This window comes from Cuculus canorus, chromosome 14 (assembly GCF_017976375.1).
Source record: "Cuculus canorus isolate bCucCan1 chromosome 14, bCucCan1.pri, whole genome shotgun sequence".
Classification (NCBI taxonomy): domain Eukaryota; kingdom Metazoa; phylum Chordata; class Aves; order Cuculiformes; family Cuculidae; genus Cuculus; species Cuculus canorus.
The window spans coordinates 17352089-17379547 of NC_071414.1; the positions used below are offsets into that span (position 1 = coordinate 17352089).

The following is a 27459-nucleotide window of genomic DNA, read 5'->3' on the forward strand; positions in this document are numbered from 1 at the left end:
CGTGGAGTCCTCTGGATGTGAACGTGCCCAGCAACACTTGGCAGTTGGATCTTTTTCCAGTGAGTATTCAGGCTTCCTCACTGGTGCTTCACATTTTTCTGCTCAGAGTCTGACTTAATTGGCTTTTAATTTGATAGGTTGAAGCCTTTTAGATCAAGCAGGGCATAGAGTTTCTTTAATTCATTCCAGTTATTTAATACTGGCCTGTTTGAAGCTACTTTGTATTTTTCCCAAGTATTTACAAGAGTGGTTTGTATTGATTGCTGTAGCACTTGCACAGCTGAAATCCATACCAACATAAACCTTTACGGAAGCCACTTGGGTTTGTACTTTGAGGAAGAAGAGGTTGTATGTTCAAAAGCTGTTGCTGGCTCTGAAGCGGAAGCTCTTCCTTTGAAGTCTCTGGGCTACTTACTAGAAAGTAGGCATACGTTTTCCATCTCTGCTGGAAACTTCATTTGCTGATGAAAGAGCATTTCACACCCCCTCTGGTTTGATCCAGAGCAACGAGTGGACCAAATCTGACTCACTTTTCAGTATGCTCAGGGATACCAGATATTAAAAATGCGTAGCTTAAGCTCCTGCAGCAGTCTGGGGTTTTGTATAGAAGTCCAGGTGCTTGCAGCTTTCCTGTGGGCTGAAGAAGAGGAACAGCAACAGATGAGAAAATTTAACAGTGCTATTCTAAACACACATGAACTTAAAAGGATGAAAAAGTAAATGAATTTTGTGCCTCAAATATGGAAGGTGGTTGACCATACCGTGGGCTCCAACTAAACGTTTGTAAATGGCCAAAATGCTTCTAGTACCAGCTCTTCTAAGACAGCCATTCAAGTGGCAGCAGATTAAATAAGGCGCAGTACTTCAGCATTTAATTGTGAAATGTGTTGCTGCAGTTGCATCGATCCTTAGAAAGAAAACTGAGCCTGCACTTCCCATCAGTTTCACTAGGTGTCACTGAGGATTGAGAAACAGGAAAAACATGGATCAGCAGGTGCCTAAGGAAGCACTTAGTGGGAGAAGGGCCCTGGTTGTTTCAGCACAGAAGGGGATTTTTAACACGGAAGGAACACGCATGTCAAAATGAGTCCAGATTACAGCTCTGTGGGGTCTTTGCACAGTAGACTTTACCATATGAAGTCTCAAATTTTTATGTCAACAAGAGAAAAATGTTTGTGCACGAGTATTTAAAGACACAGCCTCCCATGGCATTTAATAAAGCTGTCTTGTACCATTGCACCATGCTGGGAGGGCCAGCTTTTCTCTTTCAACTAGAAAATCCCAAAGCAAACCGTTGGAATTCTGATCACACGGACTTGCTTCTTCTGGCTTCACATCTCATCTGTGTGTTCAGCTGCTGGCTCCAGAAACAGCTCCGCTGACTTCACAGGGATTGCTTGCAATGCAATGTTTGCTTTGCTCGGCTTCAGGTCTTTCTGCAAAAATGGCCTTTCTCCCACCTGATGAGTCTCTGAGCTCTCAGCACCACGTTCCAGTGTCACCAAAAACTGTTATCAAGGATTTTGCACATTGCCTCAAAGAAGGAAAATGCTCTGCTCCCTGTGGTGGGCAGGGCCACAGCCCAAGGCCTGCCAGGAGCTCGCTCTTCTCATTCTGACTCATAGCTACAGACCAAGTTTTCTCCTGTGTGAAATTGTTTGTGGTGTTGAAGGTTGTGGGGACATCGCTATTCTCTTGGACGAATACCAGAGCATCCTCACTGTGTTCAGAGAACAACACGATTCCATCCCTTTGGCCCAGCCTGTCCCACAAGTGCTGCTGGTCCCCATCGCGCTCTTAGCCGGGCAAGGTCTGCCTGGAGGAATGAGCCAGCCTCTGACAGCCCTGCCGCTTGGTCAGTGCTCACCCACATCTCATGCAGCCTGAGGAACGCCATTCTGCGGGCCTGAAATCCAGCACGGTCTGTCAAAGAAGCCAGAGATCCCAGAACAAGCTTGAACTTGGCCTCCTGGGGCAGCCTGGGTAGGTTATGGCTTATATTGAAAAAGCTAAGGGGTAACCTATCGAGTTACACACATAATAGGAAAACCAGGAGAAATTGCTGCTAATGCGTACTGAGGCAAGGGCAACAGTACTTCGGGATTCTCCCTCCTGTTTTACCTGTTACAGCTCAATGTGCAAGCTCCATTGCCAAACAAATAAACAAATCCCACTCTGGGAAGGCCGTGAATGAGCAGGCGCAGTGGAAGGACCCTTACAGCTCCTTCTCTTAGTGGCAAGTCCATTCTGGATCTAATCTGAAAAGAACAGTTGAAATGGGTGTTGTCTCTTTACTGCCTCAATACTTTGGAAGGTTACAAGCGTTTTGTGATCAATAGCATTTTCATTTCACTATTTCAAGCCCTGCTCTCCACTAATATTCTGCTTTTAGTCCACTGATATTTTGCGCAATAGAAAATTCATCATGATGCTGTCCTCAGGGTGCATCAAGTTGTGTCACTTCACATATAATTACCCTGTCCCACTCACCATCAGGTTCCCAGGCTGGCAATCAGCTGGGACAGGGGTGTTGCTGTGCCCCGGAGAGGGAGTAGTAAGCAAAAATACAAGTTTAGGGTCATTTCCCCCCCAACCCAAGAGTTCATAGCCACACTGTAGCTCATCTGCCTTTTTGTATCCTCATTTCCTGAAATCCTATTTCTTTTCATAGTCCTGAAAAAAACAGGAGCAATAAGTAAGAGCATTGGGTCAACCTCTGCTTTTCTAACAGTGTGGGAAGGGCAGATCATTTGCTAGCAGTAACACGGCTGCATCTCCTGGATGATTAATGCACTGCTAAGTCTCATGTTACATCCCACACAAATCAGGTCTCCATACAATTAGTTTCAGAGTCAGTAACAGCTCCTTTCCGGATGTGAACTTTTTGGAAGCGTGAATTTAGCCTTTTGGCAAATTCAGAGGTGCGTCACCCTGCAGCAAAGGTTGGGACATCTCAAAAAGTAAGGTGGCTGAGCAAGGACCAACCCTGGTGGGAGGTATGGAAAGATGGTTCAGACTTTTCCCTGTTCTGATCCCTGTTTGCAGCCTGGGGACCCCATTGCCCCCCACTTTCAAACAGTGCAAGCAATAGGCAGGGTTGCTCTGCAGCCCTTACTTGCATTTGGCTCAGAGCTCTTTGGTCCTTCCGCTGTACAGTTTATCATCAGCATTTAAACTTCTAGGCTAATTAAGAACAAATAGTTGTTCTAATTGTTTAAGAGTATTTAAAAAATAGTTTAAGTAATTATGTAATTTTAGATTATTAAATCTTAATTCCTCTAGAAGCTGACCCTTAATGCGCCTGCCTGTGTACTAATGTGGTCCCTCCCCACCAGCATGCTTCCCCGTATGGAACGTGCCGATTGCCAGTGTGAACTGAGTTCAAACCATTGCTTCCACCTAAGGGGTCAAGAGCCTCACAGTCTCCTCTACATCCCTGCCCTGAAACAGCGTCCATCTGCACATCTCTGCCACAACGGTGCTCTGAAACTCATCCCCTGGGTAAAGGATGCCCTGCTGGCAAAGTTACACTGAAGAGGTCTCATTTTCTGGCTATTAGGACACATTGATATTTTACAGCACTTCACTAAGAGAGGTCTGACATCTGGTGCAACTGGTGGGTTTCCTCATCATGCTCCATTTAGCTGGATATTTCCAGATTATGTTGGATTTCCTTTTGCTACATGTATAGTTTCAAAGAAATGCCAATAGCCAGCATCTTTAAGTGGCATTATAACCTCAGTCCTCAGCCGCAGGACACACAGGATTTTGCTTTCCAAGCCCACACTCTGTTGTCCCTGCACTGTATTTCCCCAGGTATTGATCATTCTCCCCACAGACTAATTAGCACTCTGATCATCTATTGAATGATACCTCTGCTCCGCTACAAATTGAGAGGGTATTGCACAGGCTCCCTCTTTTCTATCACATTGTAGAAACGGAATGTGCAGCATGGTAATGAATGCACTGATGGGACACCATCAGAACATCTGTTCTCCAGAGATTCCTCATGAACAAATGCTTCCATGTATAAGATTTCATCATAATTATAAAATGTGATAGAATCCTGGACTGGTTCGAGTTAGAAGGGACCGCAAAAGTCATCCAGTCCAACTCACCTGCAGCGAGCAGGGGCATCTTCAACCAGATGAGGTTCCTCACGGCCCCACCCAACTCTGCCTCATTATTCAAGGGCTCATTAGGAGTAGCATCAACATAATTGCAAGCATAATATGAAAATATAGAAAGGTATTGATAATTAGAGGGGATAGTTCGTAAGCTTTCAGCCTCCAAATGTACTAAGGAAGAGTCAATAAAGTGGCTGTGTTTTTGTACAAATGCGAGAATGACTGGAATTGGCTCATTAGGTGCGAGCAAAGCACTTTTAGAAATGCTTCTTTCAGTAGAAAGGGGAATTGGGAACCTTTCTATTTGATGTTCTCCTAAAAAAAAAAACCCAAACCCCAGATTACATAGATCCAATCACCTGAGGGATTAAGAATTCAGAAAGTCCCCCATAAGGGAAGATAACACAGACAAAACACAGGTACCACTCACAGGCTGAAACAGCGTTAGCCAAACAGACAAAAGTTTCCAGAAAAACAAGGCTCCAGTTTTCCAGCATTCATTAACACCAAGTTTCTGTGAGCTCCCTTCCCCTTGATCCCAGCTAAAATTGGGGTTTCTAGCCTGAAAAACAGCATTGACAGGAGCTGCAGGTGCTCAGGTGCTCGAAGATGAGGTCTGCAGCCTGTGGTCACATACTCTGCTCTCCAATGGTTTTACAGAGGACAGTAATACCTAAACTTGTAACATCAACTCCAAGGGAGCAGCATAATTGATAGGCCTGAAGAGTGCAGGTAAGTAGAAGGATTGTATTTATATCCCTGGCGAGAAACCCAATGGGAACCGGGCTATTGCACACTGGCTAAAGTGCTTGAAAATTGCCACCGATTCCTTTTTGTGTCGAGTTCTTCAGAGATTTACTTCGTTCCTCCATAGAATCCTACTTAATGCCTCCCCAACTCATGTTTAACCATTATCACTAGCAACCTGCTCATAAATGCTTCTTCCTCGTCAGATTCCACGAACAGGAATCAAGGGGAGATGATGCTGCTGTTTCTAATAGAAAGGAAGGAGTGACAACATCTCCCAGCGTAGCCTACGAAATCCCAACTTTTCCACACTTTTTCACCAGCCTGGTTAACAGAAGGAATTTGATATTTTTGTACCTTGAAACGACCGGCCTTCTTAGGCTTAAGAGAATAAATTAAAGTTGAGCCAAAGCCTGCCTCAGCTGCAGCGATGGGCAGATTGATTTGCTTTCCATCTGGGAGATTAAATTCCACTGCCAAAAAAATGGCACCAGCATAATTAGCTGTCAGTCAAGCTGCAAAGAGACAGACTAGGTGGGATAATTGAAAGCCCTGCAGCTTCTCATTACATACTACAGTAGCCCTATTTGCAAATTTCCACCTTGAGGAGGTTCTTTGTACGCGGTCAGGGTTGTACTTACTCCTTCTGGCACATTCTTCTGAAACAGGAGTGTTGTGCGGGGATGCGTTCATTCTAAGTAACTTACGCTTCACCTAAGTTGGTTGTAATATATTTGTCAACAGCCCCTGACAGCTCCACTAGGCTTTAATTGCCAGCAAATCCAAACAGCTAGAACGAAATGGTAGGTCTTCAACTCCAGTTATGCCCAGGAGACACCTTCATAGGCATAAGAATCACTCCCCTCCTATTTTTCTTTCCGTTCTCCTCACGCGCTATCCCTCCCTCATGAATTCTCTCATTCAGCAGATTGTAATTCATAATGAACCTATCAGTATGCAATATTACAGACACGCATGTTTCATCAAACAATCAGCTCTTTCCCTCCCCTCTTTCGGGAGGTTTGAGGAGGCTTCAGCAATGGCAGAGCACACAGCACACCTCAGAGCAGACGAGGAGCTCTGGGGATGGGCTCAAGCCTTGCCGAAGGCTGTGCGCTCCCCTTGGCAATGGGGCAAGAGGCAAAAAGGGCCCAAAGAGTAAAATGCATTACAGTTTTCATCCTAAAATCGTAGGAAATACATAAAATAGGGTTGTTTTGTTTTCCCGAGTACACTGCCTACAGTCATCATTTAGGGTGAGATGTATTCTATCACTCTTCCCCACTGATTTTCTTACTCACCAATAACCCAAAGAGAATTAAGTCCATTGCACTCCCCAGTTTTTAACAAGAAACAACCGCTGCCAACTCCAGCCCAACGCCTCCTCCATCCTTGGCTCCCAGGGGAGGAGGCAGCTCCGGCACTTGCCTTCCAGCTGGACGTTATCTGATCCTGTCTGCTCTAATTGTGCTTTTATGTCTCTGAGGTGGGAGGGGATGGAGGAGAGTTTGTGGGCTTCGACTTCTTTTGGCACCTTCAAAGTTCTCCAAACCAGAAAAGTTACTGCTTCCCACAGAAGAGGGAGCCAATGTCACACCTCCCGCACAGCTCCCAACCCTCCGAGCTAATAAAGCCCAGCCTAATACACTAATAACTCTTCTTAAACCAGAGCTTTCATTATAAAGTGTAATTTATGTTCACCTTTAAGAGCACCACAAACCTGAGCCTTCTTACAGGCTCAGATTTGCCTCTTGCCTCCCCTGCAGCGCTTCCCCGCAGCTGGCAGCGTTTCCAGACCTGACGGGACTCACTGGTGTGAACTGGGAGCCAAACTGGGACCAGAACAGGTGGTTCATAAAATGACTAAAGTTGAAGTAACTACCTCGCTGCTGTGATGTGGTAAAAGACTGGCTCAGCACAGAAGAGCAAGACAGAGACTGCAAAAAACGGCCTGAAAATATTCCTGATTATTCAGGCTCCATCAGGAATACAAACACACTTACCTGCTCCTGACAGAGGGAGAAACCCCGGGATTTAGACAGGTCTCAGGCTGGCTTATCCTCATGTATGTCAGGGAAAGGAAAATTACCCCTCTTGTCTGTGCACAATGCCCCTTTATGATTTATTAGACAGTCCTCCTTTTTTTGCCTCAATTACTCACTTCAAAAGCGGGTGGAAATGGGACATTCCTAGCCCTAATACTAAATGCATGTAGTCAATAAAAAGGAAAAAACGCTGAAAAATATTTAAAGGGAGGGTGCTTAAGTTATTGCAGCCCTTGGGAGCATTAATGTATGTGCCAACAAGTTACTGTATGTGGCTTTAACATGCTTATTTATTCTGCTGCGCAATAAAACTCTGTCTTAAATAGTGCCAAAATCTATTTGCCATGGCAACCCCTCATCACACATGTGTTCCAGTAGTACTTACAAGCACCTTCTTAAAGGGAAATACACAGCAGGATGAATGGCTTGTGACCTGCAGGGCATTTTACAAAGTTTTAAGCTCCCAAGTAAATATTACTTTGGACTGAAATATTTCTTCCAGGTATGTTGTTTTTCTTCTTGAGTAACTCTTTAAGCAGTGAAGCAAAGCCTGTTCCTTGCTCACTCCTCTCCAAGTGAAGTTCTAATGACTCGGACAAAGCACAGAGCCTGGTTTTTACCTGGCAGGTCTCAGGTGCTGCCACTTGGCTGGGGGAGCCTGGCAGGAATCAGTTGCTTTTCTATAGTTTCAAGTGCACTGCAGCTGTTCCTGGTGCAATTAGTCCTCCTTTGTCCTGGCACAAGAAAATAGATATTTTCTCTCCTCCTATGCACACTGTTTGCTCAGCCTAGCCATTGGCTTTTAAATCCACACGTTCACATGTCCATAATAAAGCCACGTAAAACTAATGCTGCACTTACCAGTTCTGCAAGTGCCCAGCCCAGGAAAGGGTTTGATTTGGCATTTTCCACTGCTTCGTTTACTGCTGTGCCTTCACAAAATTGGGGAGAGAAGCTCATTTCCCACAGTGTGGGAAGACACCCATAGATCCTAGCAGCAAACGTACCTCCATTAAGTGGAGGAGGTACAGGGGAGCCTGCTAAACCCTCTCCCACCTACAGGACACCGAGGAACCTGGCTTCCTACAGAGATTCCCACACCATGGATTGCTCCCCTCTTAGTTGCCTGACCATAACTCAGCACTAAATGGAGAAGCACTCCCACAGCCTCTGCAGACGTGAATTCCCAGTGGCTCAACAAGCAAAGCCTGACCAACAGTGGCCATCTTTATTATCATTGACCGTTTGTTCTGCCAATGCATCTGTTGTGAAGGAGCAGCCAGGCAGGTTCTGCCAGGAGAGTGAGGAGCGTCTCCAGGAAGGCTTAACTGCCAGGAGTTACCCCATCTGCCCTTCCCTCCTGCCTTCCTCTCACCTACTGCCTTCCCTTCCCTTTCATTTCAAAGGGCATTACTGTATGTTTCCCAAACTCATCACAGGTACAAAATGATGCTCTACCTTCACTCTCCAGGTCTGGAGAGAGCAGAGCAGAGTCCGCACCCCACAATCTCCAGCAGCCAACGCCGGCAGATATTGCTGGAGGAGCCTCTCAAGCTGCTGCTCACCATCAGCTGTGAGGACCCCACATATCAGCACAGCCTAAAAAGCCCCCAAGGAAGAGACCCCCACTATCACTGCCTAAACAGGATTCCATGCTTAGAACACACCTGAGGATGCAGACACTTCACTGGACTTGACTAACAGTACTTCAAAGAAATTAAAGATATTTTAGCCCTGTGGCATCATATAATGAATTTATCCACAAGAAAGTTCTCTTCAGTCCTTATAGAAAGGAGTGTCTGAACATCACCGTCTCTCCTGGGCTGTGCGCTTTCCCGAGAGCTAACAACCCCCTCAGCCCATTTTCCACCTCAGTCCCTGTTGTCCCAGTCGGGGCTGCGGTGGGAAGGAGAGGGCTGGTCCCAGCAAGGCACAGGGAACGTTACCAGAAACGGTTGTAGAGACATTCCTTCTCATAGCCAGATCCAGGGAAAAGATCTCTCCAGTACCAGGGAGGTAAATCCTAGAAAGCAGCATAAAACAGTTGTTTTAAAAATAAATAGATGTATATAAACCAAGGAAAGAAAACAGTGTATTCTTAATGCTCCATTATTAACGGTGCTCAGGAAAGGATTTTCTGCTTTGCTGGAGCATGTAACAGGCTTAAATAAGAATCCCTATCAGAATATAACTTTGTAATTATGCAGATAAAATTTGATTCTTGTAACGACAACATAAACTCTCACAAACTGCATTGGTTACACCTTTCTATAAATAACAGAGACATCGCTCCGCTTGCATTTCAGTAAAGACCACAAGCGTGTCACCTTGACAAACCACTAACCATTTAAGACTCCAGGCATTTAATAGTGTTGCCCTGTTGTTTTTAGTGAGGCTTTCAGCTACTGGTTCCTGGCACTGTTCCTGAAGCAGTTGTGCCAGGGATGAATGCTGATTTCCTAACCCCATGCTATTCGTTAACCATTTCCACCCTGAGTCCTTAGCAAATGCCAGCAGTACCTCAGGTGCATCCTTTTGATGCTCAGTGAACCTGTGGAAAGAGAGCTGTCCCAGGGAATGTTTTCCAGCATTTCAGTTTTGGTCTTTATCTCCCCAAACAATACCACTCATAGAAAGAAAAAGCAGATTAAATACCCTGCTGGGTTTTTTTTCCCCTTTTTCCTCAGTGACTGATCCTGTTCATGATCTCAGTGACCAACACGGGATATGAACACAATACAAAGGTGACAGGACATAACTCTAAATTTCCAAACATACAGAAATAAGGTGTAACAGTGCTGTACAGCAAGTGATTCCTTCTGGGAAGCTGCAACCTGCTTCTGTGCTATCGCAGCAAATGTGTAGTTTACAACTCTGGTGGTGGGATCGATCCCTTCCACAGTAAATGTTGCAAACAGATACATTCCTTGCTGGAGAGCTGATTTTGGATCAACTCTTTGCGCGTTAAAATTTGTGCTGAAATATCGTATTATGAACACTTCTGTCATGTCTTAGAGCTTCTTAAATCCCTGGAAAACTGGAAAGCATCTTGATATTATACTGGTGTCATCAGTTTAGAAGAGCGCATAAAGTTAAGTTTATTGAGCTGCAGTTTTGCAGTGTTTTTGGAGAATGCAAAAACTACGTTAATGTGTTATTGCTCCTAAAAGCAGGCACGGAAAACACATCCTGATCCACTCATGCGTGTGTTTACAATTATTTCTGTGCATTACTGCGTCCAAATAGCTGTTAGAAAAATTTCCAGCCTAGTGTGTATGTGTTTAGTTTCACTCAAATTCCCATAAATGCGTAAGAAACCTCTGCTGCTTGGAGACTTCTGAAAACATAGCTGTAACTGGAATCAGATATCACGAGTGATACCTATTACTGCATCCTACTTGCCTATTCCATTATATCTTGGAGGAATTGCAATATTTTGTGTCATTACGTAGTGCTGGAGGCATGAAAACTCTCCAGGCTGATTAGCATCTTGAAATTTCTTACACTAAAGCACCTAATCCATCGGAAAGGACCGTCAGGTCTCTGCTGATCATTCATTTGTCTCATTGAAACCCTATGACTCCACTTTAAGAGCTTTTTTATAGACTCATATAAAGGAGAAAGCGAACTTTTTAACATGTTTGCACTTCACTAAGTCAATACATATAAAAAGAAATACAACTGGGGTTCCTACATGGATATATGGCCCAGAAGTGCTAAGCTGGTAAAGAGACGCAGCTACTAGTTAGGCAAGAGAGTAACTTTATTTCCTTTCCTTCACTTTGCTAACTACTTCTTAGAAGCAAGGGACGCCTAGGAATGGGACAGCAGGATGAGCCAGATCCCAGATGCTCCAGGCAGATATTTCACCCAGTAAACTCATGTGTGCCTTTTTCCCTAAATTCTTCTCTTGGAATAGTCATTCTGGTTATCATTTTGCTGTTGCTTATCTATCCTTTGAAGGCTAGCCCAAAACCAACAGCATTTAGCAGGATTATCACAGCACCGGCATTGCTGCCTCTGCACTGATCTATGCAGCCGGGAAACAGGGACTGAGGGAAGGTGACAGCGCAGTCAAGAAGCACAATTTGGGCAGAGACAGCAAAGAGGAAATCTCAGGACTTTAGCCATCTTCACAACAGTTAATCCCACAGTGCTACAAGTAGTTCTTGGTGGTTCTTGTCATCCACTGGAACAATGTGGGGTGTCCAGCAGTCAGGAGAGAAAGGATTGCACAAGGAAGAAGCCCCCTGCATTTCCAGCTTCCTCAACAAATCATTAACCTCATCCATCATCCAGTGAGAATCAGCCAAAAACCTTCAGATATTCCTTGGTAAAGATCTCTCTGGTACTGCCTTAATCTAGGCCCATTTGGGATCAGCTGTGATCCCAATGTTAGATCAAGAGCATAATTTGGCCTTGACATGGAACTGATTTTTGCCAGAACTGGCTGGAATGGTTCGCTACAAGATCATTTTAAACTGCAGAAGAATTGGGAAGGGAAGCAGCAAAACAGGATTAAACAGTGGGAGGAACACACAGAGAAATAAAAGAATGAATGGGCAACAAAGAGGGAGAAAAACAGGGGAAAGTAGGAAAAAATAAAGAAGGAAAGAAAAAGAGAGGGTGTGCAGAGATTCCAGAAGTCCTGTTATACGCAGACAAAAAAAAGAAAACCTCTCACATCAGCTAACACAGAGGAAAAGCTGCAAGTTGTTTCAGATGTTTTTTTTTGCACTAAAGACTTCAAGTTGTTCTCGTTGTTTGTTTGTTTTCTTGAAAAGCATACATGTTAGTCCAAACCCTCTGAAGAGCAGTGAAAGCCACAGAATCCACAGCCATTAAGCATCATTTTTTCCTAAAAATACATTTCTAGACTGTTATTTGACCAAACGTTGAGAACATTTAAACCAGAGGGAACCACAGACAAGAGAAAATGCTTATTTAAAGCAGCCTCAAATTATATGTATACTTCAACACTGTGTTCTTAAAGCTATATAACAATAAATCAAGTCTTTCAAGAGAGTCAGGTTTTGCTGTCTGGCAAAACACCCCGGACAAATTCAATGTTTCCATAGGAGAGATTTTTCTGGTCTTGTTCTTCTCAGACTCTAACAGCGAGTCATATGCTTTCTTTGGATCATCCTACATTTTACTTATACCAGAAGGCAGCAAGAATTGCCACATCCCATCCACACGTCTACAAGAAAATAAGGGAGTTTATTCCAAGGAAGGATGGGTTTTTCTTTCTGAGCAGTAGTTTTTGCCTACCCATTGACTGCTTGAAGAGGGCTCTCTCCCCAAGGGCTTATTTCAAAGGCTTTTCCTTCAAAATATGAGTGCAAAAGCCATCAGCTATGACAATCTTCCTAGAAACGACAGCAGAAACTTATGCTTTCCTCTCCTTTCTCACACTGCAGTGAGAAATACCCTAGGAACTCCTGTTTCATTCCTACGGAATGAGTGTTTAAGGGAGGAGGTGTAGCAAGACAAGCAGATCTGCAGCTACTGGATCAAGATAAACACGTGCGCAGAAAGAAAAGAATGTTCATTGACATGCCTAAAATTTGAAGGAACCCAGCTGCAATGCCCTGCTCCACAGCTTTTATTCGAGTAACTTCTTACCATATCCATAACCGTGTTAAGAACAAAACTGCTGACTTGAATAACCCAGAGAACTGGGTGCTCCCATGGTTTGATAAACTTAAACTTAAATTTTTGAGGGTAACTTGTAAAATAAGGATATAAACACAACTCTTGCCTCACAGAAAAAAAAAGAAAAAGAAAAACCCAATACATTACTTATTCCATTTTGCCTGGAGGAAAGGCCTGGCAGCCACAAAACTCATGAAGTGTTGAGCTACGCTAACCAACAGACAAGATTTCAGGTCATGGGCAAATTTGCTGCAGAAGATTGGAGGTGGACAGTGTCCAGGCTTAGAACCTGAGTGACAGCCCTTGTGAGAGAAACAGTAAGAGACTCTCAGTGCTTACATAGTATGTGCAAGAATATAAGTCAGCTGCAAACAGAAGGGGTTTGAGCGCATGGACACGCAGAGCATGTTCTCCAAGCCTTTACCGAACTAAAGTTTTACAGGAAAATCTTGGTTTGTGTATTTACCTATTACAGAAATCAGCCTCATCACCCAGGGATTAAGAGACTCTTGTAATAATTGCAAGCTTCTTAAGTACCTGTAGATTTTTAATTCCTCGTCCACCACCAAAATAAAGGTTTTGTAAGCTTCAACTTCCCCAGGATGTGCAGACCCTTCCAATGGAAGGGTAATTACTTTTTAATTCCCAAAGTCTTAAAAGGATGTCAAGAATAAAAAAACATCAAAGTCTTCGGGTGAATGACTAGAGGATGGCAAGACATGTGTAAGCAAAACATCTAAACGTTTCCATTTTTACCCTGACTCCTCATGTGCTTTGAAAGACCTGGTGGACCTTCAGTTATTGTGGGCAATTTGACAACAATCTGGAATATGCCATATCCAAAATAAAATCTGTGACACAACAAACAGTCTAAGTAGCAAACACAGCGTGTGCCCATGAGATATGAGTTTGAACATGCAGAGTAGCATAAAATGAGAATTTGAAATGCTTTAGATTTTAGCTTTATTACCGCACTCAGTGCCTTGTTAACTAGGCCTAATTTTAATCAACCAGCTGTCCTAATTTAGTTGCAGCAGAAGTGTCTTCTAGAGGATGGTGGGAGCTACATGTCACAGCCACATTACATTTATTCACGGAGCAGCATTCCTGGAGTGCTTGTGATTTCAAGTGGCTTTGTTTCAGAAACACTGGGCAGTATAATTTTATCCAGCCCTGATGACAGCCTTGAGATCCACTTCACCACATTTCTCACAAGAGCAGGATTCTCAGAGATCCAAGTTTAAGCTGTTCATCAGCAAGAGATGATGGTCTCATCTTGTGGAAAGGTCAGAAGAGAAAGCCGTAATGAAGACAGCAAGACAGATCCTCAGCCAAAATACTTGGGCCTTTCCATGTTGAGACGGTTCACCAAAGGATCTCCAACTTCCCTTAACTCTAAAGGGCAAAGTTTTCAAGCAGCTCTTTTCTCTCCTCCTCCTCCTCCTCTCCTCCTTATTAAGGCAACCTGTTTCTTTTTAATTATAAAAGCCAATGCCCTCTTGAGAGATAAACAAAAGGGAGGGAGAACCACAGCGAAGTGAACAGGATCCACTCTCTGATATGCAGTTTATGCATGGTTAATGGATGTTGGGCATTAATATTTCTTACCCTTTTGTCTGTGTTCACTGTAATAGAAACCCCTGTCTAGACTGAGTGGCTACTACAAGTAATCCCAGTAATATCCAGTAAAATCACTCTGAAATGCGATAGCTATAGTTATCAAGGAGAACCAGGATTAACTTGATTGATTGAACAATGGACTTCTGGTTTTTAACATGATCTATATGTGCCCAAAAAAAATCAAAAAATATACATATGGTTGTAAACCCTTCAATGCAAGACAACTTATCATAGTCTGTAAATGTACTGACACACCCTAAAAGGAGAAAGATTAGTGCTACTCCAGAATGAAAGGATAAATGGCCATGGCCATAAAGAAATACTTTCACTTAACCAGCTTCTGCGAGGACAGGACACATCAACCTCTCTGCTGACAGCCAGTGAACAAACAATACATACTTGGATCAAGCTTTCCTTAAAAGTCCTCTCCTGAAAATACGTCACAAATGAAGACTTCGCAGCAAGTCCAACCAAGAAAGCCATCTTCTCTTCCTACAGTGGCTCCTGCAGTATGTCAGCAACTATTTCATTGAACAAGGAGACCCAGGTCCTAGCAAGAGGCATAAAACTACGTTGAAAGCATCTGATCAATTTAAATGAGTAGTAAAACTTCCAGGCCCAGGTGTAGGCCATCAACCTCTCCTGATGTGAGCGCATGGTGGCTTTCTTGCTGAACTAGGTCTGCAAGTGTTCATCTGATACTTTTGCTGAAGTATCTGAAGACTGATTCACATCAACCAATTATTAGTCAGAGGTACAGGACCTAGAACCAGAATTCCTGCATTCATTTCCAGCTCTGCTCATAGACTTCTTCACAAACTTGGTTAAACCTCCGAGTTCTTTGTATGGGCTGAGAAGCACTTTTCTCATTTCCAAATGCTTACATCTGGCACAACAGAGCTAACATTTGATAACTACGTGCTGGTTAGGTAGAAGGTGAGACATTTCTAAAGCCCAATACTTTCTTAGTTTGAGAAATGTTACTTGATAGGTCAGTTTAATCAAAGGAATCACTGCCTAGAGATCTGAATTTTACCTCCATAGTTCAAAACCAATTCCTTCTAAACTGAAAAGGAACTACCTCGACTCCGCAGCAGAGCCCAGCTACAAGAAAGGTAGCAAAAAATAAAGATAGTTCCTAAGAGTTTTAGTACCGTGACATTTGCTTTAGGAACAGCTTTTGGAACTATCTCAGCAGGGAGATGGGAGCTTTTCTTATCTACGGTGTATTGATAAACAACACGATTGGAAAGGAAGAGGAAACTACTAACCTTAGCAAATTCTTCTGATGGTCAGGTTGTTTCTGCTCCAGTTATGCAAAGAGACAAAATATTTCATCACCAAACTTTCTAGCTCTCACCACAACAAAGCAAGCTCCTCTCTCCTGAGCATCTCTGCCTTTCCTTTTATAATGCACCTGTGAATCACACTTCCTTTCCTTCCTCCACTTAAATGGCAGAGCAGGTGATTCAGGTTTAATTGGAAAAAAAACCAACCAAATGATTTAAAGAGTCCTAGCTTTATCGCTAATTGTTTAGTAGTTCATGCTTACTCACCTGAGATTAATCTGCAGCCATGAGGCTGCTTGTTGCCTTTGTCTGTGAGTAACCCATTTGGAGCAGGAAAGAGAACTCCACAGAAGGTCCCTCATTCTTTTTTCTTTTTTTTTTTTTTATTTTTTCTGGTGGAAATGTTTTGGTTTCTGGAAGCTGCGGCTGCAGCCACTGCCCACCTTTCCTCAACCGCTGACCAAATCCAGCGTTTAGAATGAGCAAGAGGTGAATTATTTAAATCACTTCCGTTCTACCAGCTACAATGGAAGTGTGGTGATTTCTTACGCAAAGACATGGTCCATGTCTGTCAAAGTGGGGTTCAAGAGCTCACTGTGTTGACCTGACACTAACCTTTTCACTGAGCCGCTCTCAGTGCAGGAAAATATTTATTTTATCACAGCCCTGCAGAACTCATCCCAGTCCAAGCACTCAGATTAAGACCAAATGTGTTGAGCTTGCATTAGGTGAAGATATGAGAGATCTGTATGTGGGATATTACCTGACTTATTTTGTAGATACTCGTGATGCTGAAATGGCCCAAAATAAAATAATTACAATAATAATAACGCTCATGGCATCTTGCAGGTTCTGTTGGGGATCTTCACTAAGGGAATAGCCCTATCCTGGATCAAATACTGTTTTCAAAGGGTTGTGTAACACAAGTCTCCCTGAATCCTAAAAAATTCCTTTTACAAGGAAATTCATGAGGCTGTCCTGGCTGGCTGAGCAACATCAAGCCATCATGTCTTGGCTTAATATCTACCCCTTGCCCAACACAAGGTCTGCAGATATCTCCAGGCTTTGCTCAGTAATGACAGTATCCATCCCAACAGCAAGAGGGAGGTGGAGGAGGGAACCTCTCCCCAGCCAGAACTGGAAAGATTCCAAGCTGTGGAGAGTTCCCAGTGGACGTGCGTCTCTATGCATAACCCCGGTCTGATCTTGGGAATCCTGAAATACGATAGAAGGGACCATCTGACCTGTGCTGGGACCTAAGGCTGGGATGTACAGTAAGACACCAATGAAACACGCTCATACGTTTCTGATTTTCACTGCATTAATAGATACTTCAATAGCAGTGAAAGAACTGAAATCTCCTGGGGTTAGACATTGATGAAACCATTAAAGAGTTTTCTCACCAGAATTTCTAAGTAATCCATGTTCTCATGGTAACAGCAAAATCCCTGTTAAAATATAGTTGCAAATATCCTGTTTCTTTTTATTGCTGAGCTGATATATCAGACCTGGGATATCAGATATATGATATTTCCATTACAACCGTAATGTCTCCTTGGGACCGATATGGTGTCACTGTGTGTTACCAGACTTCAAGAGTGATCCTGAATACAAGGATTTTTATTTAATAAAATATCAAGTATAACGGTTCCTGGTCCATCTGTTTCAATACACAGAAAATGAAAATTAATTAAAATTAAAAGCTAATTCCAATATTTTAAAGCCTAAATGAAAATTTAAAATTTAGAAAGAGTGGTAGGGAAAACCTGAAGAACAAAGCGTGTAAAATACAAAGATCTTTTATCTGAATGTGATTGAAGGAGAAATGCCAAATAAATAGCATGAGGTTTTATTAGTGTCTCTGGGCTTGTTTCTGCGACTGTGTGAAAGAAACCTGTAGAAAGGTGGCGTTATTTGAAGACATCCCCCAGTTCTCATACAATTTTAGGAAAGCGTAACAACGTATAACCAATACAGAAATGGAGATCACGGTGTTATCTATCTGATCTATTTGGAAATAGATTGAGAAACAAGGAAGGGTGGTAAGATGCAGATGTTATCAATTAGCCAAAGAAGTTAACAAAACAACTTCAATCTGCAACAGTTGTTCCAGCTGAGAAGCCTGAAGTTTGAAGTGAGTATTTAGCTGTTGCTGTGCGCTCACTTCTTTTGTGCGTGCTGATAGGAAACCAGTCAGACCACAACTGTGAAATCCCAGCTTCGGGAACCAGATCCTCCCATCAAATCCAAGGGGCAGCAGCCAAGAGTTGTGTTGCAAGGGATGCCCAGTCACAAAGTATAAATGACAACTAAAACTCCACAGGTCTTGTAAAATAGTTATTGATAAACAAAGTGGGTGATAAAGAAAAGTAAACTCACTTCTGTCAGTGGCAAAACCAGTAGAGATACAAAGGTTAGGCAAATTGCTATTAAAAGAATACCCCCAAATCAGGACAAATAATACAAATGTGTGGGAAAGGATGATCAAGTCTAGAAATAGAGAAGAAATTTCCTTGTTTTATGCCCTGAAATGCCACAACATGAGGTGCAGTTGCACAAGAGTACGTGAGTTTTCTCAAACACTTCAATTTTAGACTATGCTGACTCCTCAGCACCATCCATTGGCTGCTAGATAGAACACCCAGACTGTGGCAGAGGGAAAATCAGTGATTTGTATTTGCTGCTGGCAAAAAAATATAGCAGATGTCTAAAGCACATGAGAGGTTAAAGCCCTTCCTTCCGTCCTTTAGCTGCTGGACTCCCCGGCTTTTTCAGTGCAGACTCTGACCATCCTGGCAGGCCAGTTACATTCAGCTAAATGTGGTCTTGAAACGTAGCCTACAGGCGCACCCAGAGGACTAATGCGATTGTGCTTTCAGCCAAGGACGGCATTGCAGGTTCAAGAAGAGCCTGAGGATGCTGCAAGACATAAGGGCTGCGTTTAAAGCCCATGGGTACAGCTTTTGCACCCTCTGGAACCTGCGTAGATGAGCAAAAGCTGTTTATCACCTCTGTGAGTTGAACTCATCCAGACTGCAGAGTCTGACCTTCTTCTGCAAAAGTCAAAGCAAAGTCTAGGAAACAAGTGAGCTCAAGATGAACTTGAACTTCTCGGCTTTCCCGAGAAGTTGTGATTGTGAAAGGGCTCCTGGTGATGTCCATGGCCCAAAATCTTGGGTAGGAGATGGAAACATACCACAGCATTCAGCCAACAAAGCTGTTTGGTGACAAGCCCAGAATGCAGAGAAAACCAGGGAGAGATCATGGAGGGTACGTGTTGGCATTGTTTAAAAGAAATAACAGCAAGAAATACTACATTCTCTGATGCTGAAGTGACAGAAGAGAAATAATAAGAGATTGAGATAGCTGCAGTTTGTCAGCAAGCTCTACAATACAGTGAGGGCAAATAGGAGCGATAGAGTTATTTTCATTGCCCTGCAGCAAAGAGCCATCCCTTCTCTACCATGAGTCCTGCATGACATGGCCAGTAGCCCAAAGCTCCTGTGGTTGTGATGTGTTGTCTGGATTGCATCTGTTGTAGTCTTGTCTAAGGTAAAACACTAACTTCATTGAGTCCATCGGGAAATGGTGGCACCAGCAGAAAAGCAGCTTGGATAAGGTCCGAGTCATGTAGCCGTGGCACCTGGTGCACCAATCTTTCCATAAAATAGGGGTGACAGAGGCCTCCTGGGTCACCAAGCCTTGTCTCCCGCTATCACAGGCACCGTGTCATATAATCCCCTTCATAAACACAGCAGCAGCTGTGGGAGAAAAGCCTGGAATGGCTAAGGATGCTGAATGCGAGGTGTTATAGGGTCTCGAGTCAGGGGGGTTTGGAGTATGTAAAGAATGCAGCTTTGTGCTGCTTAGAAGAGCAACACAATATTTTATTAATGAAGCTGGGAAGTCATATAACCAGGAAAACACCCAAAACCTTAATCATGGCAGAGAGGTGTCTGGGTAATGCAGTATTTGCTTTCTGCTGCTGGCCTGGAGTTCAGAGAATTATTTTCTTCTGTTTCAACATTTGGTTGAGAGCAACATGCCAGCAGGAGAGGAAAAAAAATGCACCGGTTTCCATTCCTGCAAGAACTGTGTCTGTTTTAAATCATGAGAGAAGGAGACTTCTAATGAGGCTGATTCATATAATGATGTATTTTACAAGCTATTCTCAGCAGATTCACTGCAATATGTCATTCTTTATGTACCATGAGAGATGTATGAGCACACAAGCTTACAAAGGGTGGGGAAGTCTCTGAATAACTGACTAGTTTAGCACCTCGTGTGCTGGAGAAGGAGAAAAAGAATTGGAAGTTTACATAGACTATTGCTTCCAAACCTTCCAGACCTCAGGTCAGCTGTGAACTCCGCTCCAATAAATACGAACATTACAAGTCTCGTGTCTTAAAACTTATTTCCAAGGAAGTGTCTCATTTTATTGCAACACGAATAAGAGACTCTAAGGTAATATTTCCTTTGTTTTACATTTCATAAAAAAAGACGACTGTAATTTCATGGAGACTCTGACAGAAATTCCTCTTCACATCCAAGCGGAAGAAATCATGTTCAGGACTTTTCCCTGAGGGCTCGAGAAAAGCACATGAACATGGAAACTCCCTCTTTGCTTTATTTGTGGGTTACCCTCGCAGGAGGATAAGGCTGGAATTGAGACAAGCTATAACTGGACTAACTGGCCAAAGCCTGTGACACTGAGGGGTAGGCAAGGATGCTCAGAGGATAATCCCAAAGACGCGGCTCTCCAGCTGATGAAAATCAGAAGAGCCAGACAATCACTGAGAGAGATCCCCACCTAGAAAGAAGGTAATTGCAGGGGGTTTAAGTAAAAAGGGTGCAGTTCTGCCTGTCACTCCTGTCACTGCTGACTTTCTCAGCACTGTCTTTTAAAGATGCTGGAGGAGGGGCCGAGGCCTTTTTTAATGAAGTGAAAGGATGAGCAGGAGGCCTGTCCAGAGCAGCAATGGAAAGAGAAAAGACCAATGCAGAGAGATCTGTGCGTGGGGAAACCAGAGCTGCAGCCTGTTCCAGACGCAGGAGCTGCTGAAGCCCAGATGTCTCCAGGAAATCTCCACGCTGCACCCCAAAGGGTTTTGGTGGGAGACTGAGCATCCTGCGAGATGCAGCAGAGATGGCCCAGCGGCACCTGGCCCCTGGACCGCTCCAGAAGGACAGTGCAGGCGTCTGACCGGTGAGTCCCACCTGGCCTGGGCTTTTCAAGCCACAATGGCACCATCGCAGGTCTTTTCCATGCATCTCCTTGGAAGCCCCGTGCCTCCTGCATGGAAGGGGCCCTGCTTTAGCCTTTTTCTCACTGCCAATATAGCAACCTGATTTCTGGCAAGGGGAGCTGGCTGCTTCTCCCTCGCTGGGCTGCCAATATACCTCCTCTTTCGAGCCCAAGGGGCCACCAGAGAGTGATACAGGCTGCTGCCAACTCCGTCTGCCTGGGAACAAGGGACCCGGCTTGGAGCCCAAGCCCAGATCTTGGCAGTTCCCTGCCTCTAGCCCACAGACCAGCCCTTCTGGATTTCTTAAAGGCAGCCTGCCCCTACTTACTAATTTTCTTAATTTTTTTGTGGCCTTGTCTATGCCTTAGTCATAACACTGGGGTCAGCCACCAGCTGCTGCCTATTCCCACGGTATAACCTGCCCTCTTCACTGTCTTTCCTTAAACGTAATACGTGGTGCATTTGTGTCTGGTACTTTCTCTTGTTTCTGCAATTGAAATTTTATCCATTCATGGAGTGCCCGAAATTCTGCAGAGACGCTTGGCCTGAATACTCATTTCGTTGTTGAAAACCAATACTGCTTTAACAGATGCAGTAAAATTGTGAGAATCTAAAGTTCACTTTTCTGCTTTAACTACCACAGATGAAAGAAGTCTACTCCACGCAGCTGAATGCCTCTCTTGCTCCCTGGCACATTAGCTTTAAAGGTGTTCTGGCAGTTTTCAGTCCTCTGTGTTGCCTAAGTACTTCTGTCCGGACCCTCAGCTGGAGTAGATGGATGCAGCTAAGCTGCAGCCAGCAGAGCTGTGCGGATCTATACCACAAGGAACACTTGCTTTTATATGTAGATATCCATAGAAAATAATCACCAGGTTCTCTCAACCTGATTCTGCAAGATTTGCAACTGCAGTTTCAATTTGCAACAGCATTTCAACGCTGTTCCTGAGGCTTCAGCCCCCCTCGCTGCATGTTCCCGCACTGCATAGGCATCTGCCCAGGGTACGACAGAAGCCAGACCAACACCAGTGGCAAGCTCCCAGCCTCCACTCGAAGTCTCATTCATCCTTAGACATGCTTGACTGTATAATTATTGCATCGCCTTGCACAATTTCAAACCACGTTTCCTAACAACACAGAAATCGCCAGACCGAACGGTCAAATCATTTTCATTGCAATAATTTTAAAAATACAAAGCCTGTCATTTCTTCACCTCTGGGAAACAAAACCAGAACAAGCCAAAGCATTAGCATGCACGCTCTGTCTAAACCCAATGTCTTTAGATTCTCTTCCAATATCATTTCTGCCCTGTGAGTTAGACCAGTGCAGACCAGTCACCTTCTGCATTTGCAGCAGCTGAACACCCTGTGGAGATGTGAGGCTCTGTTTAGTGTACAGAACTCCCAGTCCTGAGTTACGTGGCTATCCCCATTCAACAACACAGTTCCTCTGTTCTCTGCCGACCTTGCAGGTTTGTCACCATTTGAAAACAATTATTTTCCTCTGACTTGGCATTTTTGGCCGCTACCCAGCTGCTTGCGGGTACTCTGGGATTTATAGTTAGAGCTCCTCAAAGGAATAGTTATCTTGAAAGCTGAAACTATTTTCAAAAGGCTAAAAAGTATCTTCCAGCTGAGTATGGTTTCCTCTGCTAGAACTGCTTCATATCGATCCAGCCAATTAGTTTTCCTGCAATGAAGTGGTTGCAGGACCGTCTAAGGAGTGGGGCAGAGGGAAGAGCCTGATTGTCTCTTAGCACCAGGGATATTAAAAATAGCTGTACAATTTACTTCCCTTTTGAGATGATTTACATAGTGGACAAATGTGAATCAGATCTAAGCAGAGTAAGTTTTTATGATGAAGTAATGTAAATTAAGTTAAAATAGCTGGTAAGCAAAGCTAATAAAGATCTTTAAAGTTCATGAGAGAAGGAGAGAGGAAGATCCAAGGATTATGGCCAGACTTAGCTCTCACTATAGTGTTTAGTTCACAAAGGGGGAGTCCTTACACACCTACACACAAAGGTCCTGACCCTGGCAGACTGTCTTCCACCAGGCAACATGAGACTGCATTGTCGATAGGAACAGCAGGAATAGAGGCTTAGCATAAAATTACATCAGCTGCACCTGCTCTCCAGACTGTAAATTGGGATCTTGACATCCCTGTATGATGGATAGTGATGACCATAACTGTGTAAACCAAATGGACGTCTGGATCCCAACTTTCCTGGCTACTGTTTAGCTGCAGGGGAACCCAAGCAAGTCCCCAGTCTGGAACAGGGGGAAGTCTGTGTAGCAGAAGGAAGATTCCAGACTTGGAATTGGCACCATTTCCCCAGAAAAAACCTTGCAGGTCTTGGTTTCAAAGGTGCCTGTTTGATAGAGAAAAACAGAAATAAAGTGCTTTTTGTCTGTCAGTTAGTTCTTAGTTGCTGTAGTCAAGTCATCTTTGAATTATTCCTCGCAAACATGCTAAGTGTCCCCTTCACAAAGAAAAATAACAGTAATCTATGCTTTTGGTTTAAAGAACTTATCTGCTTTCCTGCAATATGTTTCAGCACCTCATGCTCTTCTCACCCTTCATAAATACGGTGAGAAGGATATTAAACTAGTTTGGGAATTTGTGCTTTGATCACTATCTATGTCACACAAGAGGCCGTGCCAAGTGGAACTTTCTACAGTCTTCTTAGCAAGCACCCTCCCACAGATCACAGAAAGGTCTGGCCCTCAGTCTGACACACTTCAGACTTACTGGTTTCTGCAGCCAAGAAAATAAAAAAGGAGCGATGCCATTAGAAGCACTTTTGGAAATGTTTGATATCTCAGCCTGATCACATGGCTTGTTGTGGTGCAGTCAGATGGGGTGGCTTTGGCCATAAGTCCAAGTAGTGCTTCAGTTCATGTTTCTGAAGCCTTTTTCTTATTGCCTACTAATTTAATGGAAATGAAATATTTTAGTAATGATCGAAGCCTGGTTCCTGAAGCATAGGCTTTCACCTGCTAGGAAAACACACAAAATGCTATGGTAAAACAAAGCAAATCCGTGCACCTTTATACTGCAGCAGAATGTCAGTAGTTTTTGATAATGACTTTAGCACAAGTCAGATGCACCGGAGGGCCACTGTGATTGTTCCCATGGTGAGGGTCATGTGTGGTCTAGAATGGCAACACCATTTGACCAAAGAGACTAACAGGAAACCTGCACAATTTTATGCATAGGCAAAGGACTGGGTATGTACAGAATTATTTCCATCACTAATAAAATATTAAGTATCCACACTGGGTCTAAAAAGGATTTTCAAGGCTCTATCATAGCAAAGATCTATTTGTTTGCAATTAGATGAGCTTTTTCTCCTTCCTTTCACAATAATATAACATCTTCATAGCTATTACAGGAAAAGTAATGTATAAAGCTCACCTTTAAGTAGGTGTTTAACAGTCTGTATTCCATTATAACAGATAATGGACTGTAATCTGGGGAAATATCCAGTTAGAAAAGTCAGACAGAGACAAGACATGGACATGATATCTGCAGAACACCTAACTTACACAAGCAGATACAAGAAGTGGAACCGAGCCTGTCTGGTTTACAAAAAAGCACCCTACACCAACAGTAGCTTTGGCCCTGCTTCATCCTGGAAAAATTCCTGGGATTCCCTTTGACTGTATATGAGCACATCAACACCTGAATGAAATCACTGGAAAGCCCTTCTCACAGCATGCACCGTCCTGCCAGGGCTCTGCTTCTACTTATGCCAGTGCTACCTGTTTGCACTGATCCATTGGGAGAGCCCGCAGTTTCTTGGGATTCCTTTCCCGTCTGAGCCCATCATTAAAAACTGTTAGCAGATTCTGTTTATAAGTGGTTAAATCTGTTTCCTTAAAGAAAAGTGAAACCACAAACAGGATAAGAGGGTCAGGGGAAAATTCCTAACACCTGGAGAGTCCAATGCACTTTAGAATAAAATACAATAAATTTTCTTAGTGAGTGACAGCAGCACTTGGTAGGAATGCAACTGTGAAGCACATCGTTTATCAAAGCTGTTCTGTGCCTCACAGCTTTATCAGACAGATTTCTTTGCAGAGCTTGACCACATCACCCTCCATAAAGCTCATATAAAATGCAAAGTTAGGTCTTACCTGCCTTCAGCCGCTACGCAGTCCCTTGTCTTGCTGGTTTCCTGACACTCACCTCTTGCAGAAAATAGCTCTGTTCAGCACCGATTTTAAGTGATATTCAGATTGCTTTCGACACCCAGAGTGCTTACTCCTTCAGGCTGTCTGGAATATATTGGCATCGATGGTGAATAATCCCTCCCAAGTCATCACATCAGGCCTATTTTAGTAAATCTTTCCACTTATTAAGAACAAATTTAAACCACCCAAATACGCTTATTTTTGCAAGGAGTCCTTTAAAAATAGTTCATAAATTTACTAGCCAGCATACAGTGCAGAAATAGAATTCAAAAGAAAAAAGCCAGTGATGCATTTTAGCCTGGTTTAAACCGTCAGACAAACCCTCCCATCCTGTACAAAACAAACAAGAGGTTTTGCTTACAAGCAAAGTCCTGTGGGGGTCAAGATGTTCTTTCTGAAGCACAAGGCAACACTTCATCTGCTTTATTAGCCCATGGCTGAGTTGGTATCCACATTCCTGAAGAGGCAGCCAAGGATTCAGAGAGGTGCACATGCAGACCCAGCGGCTGCACACGTCCGGAGGAGGGCAGGCGGTCTCCCCTGGACCCAGCTGAACACGCAAGCCTCTTGCCTGAGCTCCCCATGCCCTGTTGTTTGCACACCCGCGCCCAGGAGAAGAGCAGCAGTTGCACAACAGCATCCTCGAAACCCTGGTGTATCCCCTGCTCTACGTTAGGCAAGTTGACATCTGAAATGTTGCCAGATGCTAAAGAGATTTCTGGGCGAAAGTCATCAGGGGAATAGTTGGTTGGGGCAACCTGCAGGTTGCTGGTAGCGGCCCCGGGGCGCAGGGCTCGCAGCCGCACTCTCTGTGCCCAGGTCTTAGCTGAGCAATGGAACCAGAATATTGCAATATTGTCTAGGAGATACCAGCAACGCTCAGGAGAGTTATCGTAAAATCTCAGCGATCTTTATCAAACTGAAAGCCAGACTTCCTTCAGAAGCACACTTACTGTTCCCCTCAGGCCAGCGTATTGGAGCAAGCACAGCAGCTGCTGCCCGGCGAGGGGACCTTGCCCTCTTTTCACATCACTTTCGCAGCAGTGTAGTGCCCTTTGGCTTCTGCTGAGATTTACCCTCACTCATGCGTGTGCAAAAAGAGGTGCAGATCCAAAGTCGGGTATCATCATACTCTGCCCCAGAGTATGCTTTGTGAAAATTGCAGTGGTTTGGTCAGTGTGTTCTTAAATCAATGAACCTTCTGAGGAAACAGGCTGCCGATGGATGGAGAGTTCATTGGTATTGCAAGAGTGTCTTTCAAAGATGTTCCCCCAGGGCTGGCTTGAAGCTTCTGCTTGACGGGTGTGTGTAACGTACCAAGATCCAGGGAGAAATCCTGCCTCGTCAATTCAACTGAAATGAGTCAATGAACAGAAATGACAGTAGGCGGTTTCACAAGTGGGTTAATTTACAGCATCTCTAAGTGTCTGCCATTTCAGCACTTGGAAATCCTGTCACATTCTTTGAGAATGTATGAATTACAAATTCCCACTAAAAGGCCTCACATGCACAGATGTTTCAAGAGTTAGTAGTTGCTTATTTTTCCTTTTCTATGAAACAAAAGAGACAAAAGGAGTTGCAGCACATTCCGGAGTAATCTATTGCCCAATAGCGACAGCATTTCCCTATGCATTTTGGTCTGTTTTTTATTCAGGCAGATTTATGTTTGAATAAAGCCCACATCTCAATGTACAGCCAATACAAGGCAAGTCATAACAAAATCTGATTTTAATAAATACATAGTTTGGGATCTGAAAAGATGTTGCCTTTTTTCCACCCCAATATATAAACGTCAACCATACACCTCACAATGTTCCTACTGAAAGGCAGAATTACGCTGCCTGAGGTGCAATCAAAGCAGAAAGGTGTGTTTGTACAGCACAGAGAAATATACGGAGGTATCCAGAGAATATCTCACTGGCCTCCAGGCTGAAAAACCGCAGTTCTGCTGCAGACCACTGTAACTCTGTCTCTGGTTTGCAACTGGAATCTTTTGCTCGGAAGAAAAGCAGAACAGATTTTCTCCCCCAAGCCAAAGCTCCATCTGCAGGTTTCTCCGAGACTCAGAGACCCACGGACTTGAGAAAAGGGTGGTTAATATTTTAATCAATTATTTACTTTGAAAACATCCTCCACTACTCTAAACTATACCTTAAATTATTCCCCAGCTTTTCTATATTCCCATAATCCTAGCTGCTCTGAAGTAACTAGGTATTAACTGCTATTTGAAAAACCATCTGCACACAAGCTTATAAGATAATATGGCAAGCATGGAAACATCTTTTCTGGAAGTTTTGTGTTTCTCTGAAAAGCCACAGTCACTGCACTGCAGGCACAGCACAAGGCAAATTCCGAAGAGTAAGCAGAGGGATATCGTGTGCTGCACCAGGAGCTGTCACAAGCCCCAGCAACGTGCATCAAACTCAAAATGTCTATTGTTGCTGCATGTGGTCTTGCATATTGCAATATAAGGAAAGACCTAACACAATAAAGCCAATTTCTATTTTATTTCTGGAGGCACCTTCCCCAGCCTGATT

At 43.7% G+C, this 27459-nt stretch overlaps 1 long non-coding RNA gene across 2 annotated transcripts; it reads right to left on the reverse strand.

Annotated features, from left to right (window-relative positions):
• LOC128853585 (uncharacterized) lies at positions 1 to 26248 on the reverse strand. Of its 2 annotated transcripts, XR_008452184.1 has the most exons (4): positions 25284 to 26248; positions 24866 to 25006; positions 8866 to 8942; positions 1 to 2258 (listed from the first exon to the last, which is right to left on the reverse strand). It is a non-coding gene; the product is annotated as an uncharacterized LOC128853585 (long non-coding RNA). The 2 variants fall into 2 exon arrangements; XR_008452186.1 differs by lacking the exons at positions 24866 to 25006; positions 25284 to 26248 and adding an exon at positions 15466 to 15550.
• Between the last annotated feature and the right edge of the window lie 1211 nt (positions 26249 to 27459).